This window comes from Lagenorhynchus albirostris, chromosome 12 (genome assembly GCF_949774975.1).
Source record: "Lagenorhynchus albirostris chromosome 12, mLagAlb1.1, whole genome shotgun sequence".
NCBI classification, from domain to species: Eukaryota; Metazoa; Chordata; class Mammalia; order Artiodactyla; family Delphinidae; genus Lagenorhynchus; species Lagenorhynchus albirostris.
Window position 1 is genome coordinate 21,608,973 of NC_083106.1, and position 8,627 is coordinate 21,617,599.

Genomic DNA, 8,627 nt, shown 5'->3' on the forward strand with positions numbered 1-8,627 from the left:
CGCTCCGCTGCATGTGGGATCTTCCCAGACCGGGGCACGAACCCGTGTCCCCTGCATCGGCAGGCGGACTCTCAACCACAGTGCCACCAGGGAAGCCCTGATTTATTCTTTTTTATCTGCGAGATGCCATGCTTTACTTTAGCTTAGGTCGTGTTGCTAACGTACAGTTTTGTTTTGTTTCTTTAGCATTTTGACTTGATTTTTTTTTCCAAAAGAGGTGCTCTTTTGTTTGTTAATATGGATGTGGTTAATTATCATATATATATATATATATATATATATATGAAGGACCCCACCACTATTCTCTCAGTGTTTAATCAATCATGTTCTTTGTCTTTGATGAAGCTTTCAATTTTGAGAATGGTAGAGCTTGTCAAGAGTCATTTAAGTGCCAGCAAATGGTTGATTTGAGGCAAGAAGAACAAAGTTAAAAAAGAAAATAAATCTAGCTTTCGCTTAATAATTTGCCCTTTGCAGCAACAGAATCTTATCTGACCACCCACATTCATCTGGCTGCTGACGTGGTTCTTGCTTCAATTGCAGAAGCTATTTTTGCACCTTTTGTGTCTTTTGAGGAACCGAGTGGGCCTACTTGCTTATAATGATTCATGTTGCAAAGTGCACAGGGTGTCCTGAAGTGCTACTGCAGTGATGTGCAGAAAGGAGGAGAAAATGAAAGCTAACTGCTTCCTTTAAGCATTTTGAACATTCACATGACGTGGTAGTAGATTAAGGCACATTTTAACTGTCCTGTCTTGATGCTTTAGTCCTTCCTATGAAACACAACTTGTCTGAAAGAAAGAGCAATGTTTTTAAAAATGGACAAATATACAATAGATATCTATGGATATGTAGTAATATTTTTATATGGGCCTTTTTTACCAGGAGATAAACCATCTTAAGATAGTTGACTGATTAATCTATTTGGATTAAGTACTTTGACTGACCTTCTATGCTTTTTTTTTTTTTGGATCAGACTTGAATAAATTAATTCTAAGTATGAGAAAGTTCCTTTCTTTGTTACTTTCCAGAGTTTGTTATGTCTCAGGATTTTACTTTGGTTGGTTTTGGCTTCCTATTTTAGAAATTAATTTTAGCACAGAACATAACATTACTGAAATAAACTATAGAAAAGAATTTTCTATGAGGTTCTTCATCCTGTGGAGTTTAGTTGCTGATGCACCAAAAGAAGTTTTGTGGGAATCTCAGCTTTAAGACAGAATTGTATCGTGGATTGCAGTGGCATAATTTCTAGTTCCAATACATCGTTTTAACTCTAGCGTTATTTTCCAAATTGCTTCCACGTTTGCTGTTACAGACAATTCTTTTATAATGCAAGTACTTATTCAAAAGATTTAAACTATGTGAAAAGAAAGGGAATTTTTTCTTGAAAGAAAAAGTCTTCTCGAGAGATCCAGTTCCAGATTTTCTTTTCTCATGGAAGGCATTTCTATGAGTGAAGAATAAGCATGTCTGTTAAATTCACTACAAGTGTCATCATTTAAAAACTCTTCTTGTTCATCTTTCAGATTCCCAGAAGTTGTGCATGAGTTCCTGTGGAGAGAGTTGGCATCGTGGATAGCAAAGACGGTTATGATGCAGTCTTTTGATACGAGGATAACAGGTTAATAACTAAAATTTATTGTTTTATTCTATTGTTTTTACATTGAACTTGAAAAGCACTTTTAACTTACTGCACAGCAGGATGTGAATTTACTTTGTCTTCCAGTCTGGGAAGAAACAAGGTATATGCTATTTGGAGAGAAATATAGTGAAGGTTTTGTTTTGTTTTTCATAATAGTCCAGTTGTAATTATAATTTGCTTAATTGAGATAGCCTCATTTAAGAGAATTTCTTTCTGGCACAGCTTACTTTCATGCAAAATTCTATGTAGCAAATCCTAATAACGTTTGTTATAGAATGGGGACACGTTGCACCAGAAGAGCAAAATCACAACTGTAAAAAAATTGCCAAGAAAAATTTATGACCAAATATTAAAATTAGCATGCTAGAGTCAAAATAAGTCACAAATACTCTGAACAGATATGCAAACTATACAACTATCTGCACTCATTGTAGCCAACATGGAAAAAATATAGTTCAGTTTTCCATTAGGCTTTAGATGTCAAATTAGATTTTAATGTATGTCCGCTTAGAGGGTGATCATCACAATCTCTTTACTTTTCTCCAGAAGTTCTCTGAATCGTTTGGCAGGGTTTTGTATCATATACAGTATCCTCCTCATACTGGCGACTTGCTCCGTTTAGGGAGAACTAAGGTTGTTATGGGAGTTTTTACTAATAAAAGAAGCATTTATAATGAATTTGGCTCTCAGGAAGGTGCCTTTTTTTAATCATCCCGTGTAAATAAGTCAGTATTCAGCTGGGCTCTGGCACTGGTCATGGTTTTTCGGTAGACCCTTGTTTCCTTCATCCGGTACTCATATGTGGTAGTGACTTGTGGGTCCGTCAGCATTAAAGCAATGGTGCTCCGAGATGCTCATGTATTTCCTAAAATATTTTGTAGTTGATCTATGGCATTTTGAAAGCAAATATATGGAAATGGCCTCTAGCTTTTTGTCTAGTAATTGCTATCAGAAGACATATATTTTTTTACACGTGTAATACCACCTAATTCTCAACAACAAAAACCCAAATAACCGTTTTAATTTGTTTGAAATGTTTTATTATTAAAACATTGGAAGCAGAGAAGTAGTGTTTGTTGCCCATCATTTTATACCATTATTATCTAGGATGTTATCATTTAATGCTCACTTGACTTTTGCCACCACTCAAGTAATGATTAATTTCCTGAGGTAAAGTTTTTTTCTGAGATAGTGTTTTTCTAAGCAAAAGATCCCAGATTGACAGCCCTGGATACTGTAGGCCTTTATTCATCTGCAGAGCTAGGCTGCCCTTCTGCCAATCCCACCCAGCTGTTATCCTGAAGAGACCTCTGTGGAGGTCTATAAGGGAGGCTGTTTCTGTGCCTTTCCTTTCAGGGCCTGTCTGAGGAGATTACTTAACTGGGTTCCAGATTTATTTGAGTGGGACTGAAGCGTGGCCAAGGGAGTGGGCACACTTTTAGAAAAATGGCAACTCTTCCAAGTAATATCATTTTCCTTTCTTCTGCTCAATTCCCTTATTTCCATTACCACTGAAATAGCCACGCAGAGGGTAGTGTCTTTTTCAATATTACCCCCCTCTGAAAAAGGCACTGAGCCTGCTAGACAATGCCTGCCTTTCTTTACCAACCGAAGGACTCCTATGGGCTGGAGCGTCATCCACAGGAAAGCTAAAAGTCATATCCTCTTGCAAAATATCCTACTCCTTTCAGAGCACTCAAAGGCATTAGGGAAAATCTTAAATGTCAATGTGAAGCTGTGTTTGGAATACCGTTCCGTGGTTGGCAATGGATGCCAACAATGAATTTGCGTGGGTTTGGTTACCATATAAAGAAATCTCAGAGAAGGAAATGATAACTGGCTGTTTTCTTTTCATATGAGGATTGCTCGAATATTGCATTTTTAGACATATCAATCAATTGGGAAAACCAGAGATTTACTTTTAACACACAGTTAGAGTATGAAAAATGAAATGAATCTACACAATCATAGAGAAGTAATGTAGCTGTAATGAACCACATTACCATGGATCTTTATAGCTCCAAGTAGATCTTTATTGAGAAAATTTTGGTAAAATTGCAGGTATATACAATAATACATTTGATGGTTTATAATAATATTCTGAGATCCAAGGAAAATATTTCCCTATCTTATAAGCATTTTCATACATTTAAGTAATACAGCACAAGCCCAGGAATTTACGCCATTGTTGGTAGAGTAAGATGGCTAAGTAAAAGTATCACCTAGCAAAAAAAGACAAATGTCATTATCAAACTTTGGCTTAAACTTTGAAAGCCTTATGGATTTTCAAGTGAATTTTTTTCCCTAAGTGTAAGTTGAGGAGAGCAGCAAAGAGACTTTGAATACTAGACAGACATGCCATGCCCAGGAATAGATCTATGGTGCAAACAGTCTGCATTGCAGAATTTTTTTCAGTTTCCAAGATAAAGCAACTGAAGACAAGAGATTAATGAAAAGAGTCCATGTTCTTATTGGTTCATGAATATGAACCAGTATCCCAAAGGACCCATTACTCCTGTTTTCTCCAATCTACCTTTCTATACGCCTCAGAAACTCCAAGAAGGAGAGTGATTTTATGGATAGAAGTTAGTTGAAGGCTGTCCAAGGATGGTGTTGGAGAGAATATTATATGCTCAGATATGTTTAAAATCTCATGTAAAGGGTTCATGTGAAATAGGAGTGATTTCCAATTCCCTAGTAATATTCTTAATTAAGCCTTTCACTGAAGTGAAAAGTTAGACACTGTAGTTCAGAGGAATGTAGACCAGAGGTGTCCCTGATACTTCTGGGATCTCCAGCTCAGACAGAAGGACAGAAGCTCTTCTCTAAACAGCAGTAGGGAGCATGGCACTGGGTTTATCTAATTTCATGATGAAATGGTAGGATATCTTAGGCAGGTTTGTCATAGAAATTTAAAAGGAGGAGGTTTTCCTGACCAAAGCTATTTGCATAATTGTCATTTTCTACTGGGATCAAAGCTGTGAATTTTAAAACATTTTCTGGATAATAAATGCTATTGGAATACAGGACGGTCTTCTGTTAAGATCCGCAAAATTGATTTTTTTTAAATAAAATAGTAGGTGTGACTTTTTTGACGAGCCCTTTTCTAAAATTTAAACCCATCAAAAATTAAATAACTATTTAGATAATTTTTGTTCTGACCATTAATTGTCTACTTTTGAATTTTATGTAAATCGCTTTTCTTCGTCTCTGATCTGTTCTTTAATAGCAAAATATTATTGCTTTTGCTTGAAGTTTATTTGGTGATTCTCTTTTTATGATATGTCCTTAGTGAATAAGAATTGTATATGTCTGGTTTAGGGTGTAATAGTTTTAATTTTTTACTATAAACCATAAAAATTAAATCTGATTTAAAAAGTTATTGCTTTGTTGCTAAATGAAAACACTACATTCTATTTAATTATTAAATATAGTATCCCAGTCCTGTTTTTTATAAAATTTTATGTACATGTTTAACTTGAAGTCCATGTTTTAAGCAAAATTATATATTTTATGTAAACCAAGGAATGGGAAGTGACCATATGCCTAATTTTCACTTGTGAGGTTCTTACTTTCCTTAAAAGTAATGCTTCTCAAAGAACAAAGTAAAACAGTTGTATGTCATGAGAATTAATCATGTTCTCACGAGGAGCTGTCTTCATTAATACTTTAATATAAAGATTTTGAACATCATTTACACTATGGGTTTGTTTGAAATCCATATAAAACTCAAATATTCTCCCAGGACCATGAAATATTCAAGCATTGGAAGTATTGGAGTCAAGTGAAAATATTTAGGAGAAAATATTCTTGAAGATGTATTATTTTACATTGTGGTAAAACTTAGCAGTGGAGCTGGGGGTGGCAGGTGCTAGTTGGGGAGGTGAGACCCCTTAGCCTTGGTGGTCTGCCAAACCTGGATTTGATTCTGGTTCTGACCCTAAGTATCATCCTCAACTGTATATATGGGTAATAACACCTGTGGCGTAGGACCGTCATGAAGCTCTATACCAGTATAACTCTACCAGTGCGTGTAGTAAGCACACAGTAAATAGCAGTCATCATCCTTGTTATCACCATCAACAGAACTGCATACATAGATCAATACCATGATAAGATAATAAATATGAAAAGCAACCTAGAAGTTATTCAGTTCAAGCTCTGACTCTGAATTAAGGAAAGATGTGCAAAAGTTTCTGACTTGAGTTGGAAATACACTGTACTTCCATTTTGGAGGGTGTTACCTCTAAAGGTCTGACAGAGGTTGTGTCTACGTGAACCTCAAGTAGGTAGTTCATTAAACAAAAATTCAGCCAATTTGGGCTTAACGATGCTTATTCTTCTTATTTGCATTGAAGTCTAACAAAGCCATCACTTCTCTTTCAGTGTTTGCCTCTTTACCTATAGAGGGATTCATAGGAAAATCACTGTATGGGGAAAAATGTAATTCAATAATAAAACGTTTTAGCAAACCAAAGTTAATATGCTTGTTGTTTAGTTTTCTGACAACTGCTTTACAAACCTACTGTGCTTCATGGCTATTAGCAGAAAGACTTTTTGATTATAGATACCTTGCTACAAATACGCGGGGGCTTCTGATTTCTCATCCAAAAGATTTATTGTTCCTGTGGGAATTTCCATGTTTTCCACCCTTTCTAAGTGCAACTACTATCATCATCAAAGTAGCATTCTATATTAGGGACCAAATTGGTCATGGAAATAAAATCAGTATTTGAGTTTTAGTTTGGAAAAATACAGTACGTTTACATGGTGGCATCCTTTTTCTTAACCAGTATTTTATTTAAAATGTGAACATGCCCGGGTTAAAAAAATAAGCAAAAATAAAGATTACCCAAAATCATAAGGTTAAAAGTAGAAATCCCTTCCTGTGTCCGTTCTTCTGACTCCCTGGCTCCATTTATGTGATTTAACCAATGTAAAAGCTGTTTGGCATTCTTGCAGAAATTTTCTGTTTATTGCTTGTTTTTCTTTTACACAAATGGGATTATAAAATACATTCCAGGGTGCAATAAACTTTTTTTTTCACATCTAATGTTACTATCTCCTGAATGAGCTTTTATATTAGTACTTATAGCTATACTTACTTTTTTTTTAATGGCTGAGTTTATGACTGACTTAATCCTTGTACATATAACTTTGTGCATTTGTGTACATCCATGAGGATACATTTCCAGAAATGGAATTTCTGAGCCAAAGGGTATGAGCTTTCTTACTTTGGTAAGCACTGCTACATTGCCTATCAAGGAAGTACCTCAGCTATCGTCGTAATTGATAGAGTTGAGCATTGAAGTTCTCAGAATCCTCTGGGTACGACATTGGCCATTCCCTTATGGAAATTGAGTATTCACTTAAAATCTGATAGTTTCTAAGTTGTCAAGTTTTCCTGAGCCATTCACAGTCATCTGGAGGACTCCTTCACTTTGCTGTCATGCAAATTTCCTGAAAAGGATATTTATACATTTAAATGTTTAAACCTATAGGTTGAATTTTTTAAAAACCCACTATTCTCTGGGATTCCCTGGTGGCGCGGTGGTTGAGAGTCCGCCTGCCGATGCAGGGGACACGGGTTCGTGTCCCGGTCCGGGAGGATCCCGCATGCCGCGGAGCGGCTGGGCCCGTGAGCCATGGCCGCTGTACCTGCGCGTCCGGAGCCTGTGCTCCGCAACGGGAGAGGCCGCAGCAATGAGAGGCCCGCGTACCGCAAAAAAAAAAAAAAAAAAAAAAAACCACCATTCTCAACTTTTTAATATCTAAAGAACTAGAACCAGGCTTATTGTGCCAAAAGTCTAAGATGTTTTAATATATTAATCTTATATCTTAGAAAATATGAATCTGAAGTTTAAAAAAATTTTTTCTCCTTGAGTTGTTTTTGGACACAGTGTCAATCAGTGTTAGGTTTACTGCTTTAGTGCAGTGTTTTCTAAAGCAGTTACCTGCTGATTTTTTAGAGCACATAACATTGTGAGCCCTACATATAATGAACGTTAAATTGACATTTGCATACAACAATGTTGTAGTTTAATGGAACAATCTTTCCTAACTGCATTTATTTTCTACCCAGGAAGCGTCAAGACAATCATGCCCATGAGAACTCTAAACCATTCAGGTAACCATTATATTTTCTAATTGTCCCCAAAATATGTTTTGTTGCCCATATTATGAAGGTTTTATAACTATTTTATTTAGATGCACTTTTCTGCCTTTTCCAAAGTTCTGTGACAATCTTTGATTCTTACAGGTTTAGTCTAGCTCTAATCACTCCTAATCACCAATTTTAAGCTGTAAAATATATCTATATTTTTATTAACATTACATATAATATATATGACATTTTATATTAACTGTTGTATTATATACTTATAAATTATATTATATTATATATTTAACATATATTTTATATTAACCTATGAAATATATCTATATAGAGAAATATGTAGTACACTTAGCATGTAAGTCATAAAACTTGGTTAGAAATAGCTCTAAATTTATTTTAATGAAGCCTTTTAAAAATCTTATGATTTTATAAATAATATGTATCAAAAGTTTTCCTTTAAATGCTTTTCTGACCAAAATTAAGGGGTATTTAAAAGGATGACCAAAAGTTAAGCATTGAGGAGATTTATGCTTATGACTTAATGCTGTTTGCAATGAATAACCTTTCATTGTGGGATTAATGTAACAACCATAAAAAGGATTTCTTGGAGTAAAAAACATTTCAATTTATCCAATTTCAGGCTGTTTATTTAGGAACGGTTTTGGTTTCTTGCTTGATAACTACTATGACAATCTCTTTGTGTTTCGTTCTCTTTCAGACCATTTTATCTTAGTGAAACTGGCAACTGAACTTTGCTCTAGTTGATGGGCAAAATTTCTCCTAGAATATTCATCACCCCAAGTTCACCCTAGTTGAAAATATTCAAATGCCGTAAGAGATCTTTATAGATTTGCACTTAGCTTTTGG

The 8,627-nt window shown here is 35.2% G+C and overlaps 1 long non-coding RNA gene across 1 annotated transcript; it reads left to right on the forward strand.

Moving 5' to 3' along the window:
* Positions 1 to 1,528: 1,528 nt before the first annotated feature.
* On the forward strand, positions 1,529 to 8,596 carry LOC132530729 (uncharacterized). The gene is made up of 3 exons (XR_009543870.1): positions 1,529 to 1,624; positions 7,728 to 7,772; positions 8,479 to 8,596. It is a non-coding gene; the product is annotated as an uncharacterized LOC132530729 (long non-coding RNA).
* The last annotated feature ends 31 nt before the right edge of the window (positions 8,597 to 8,627 follow it).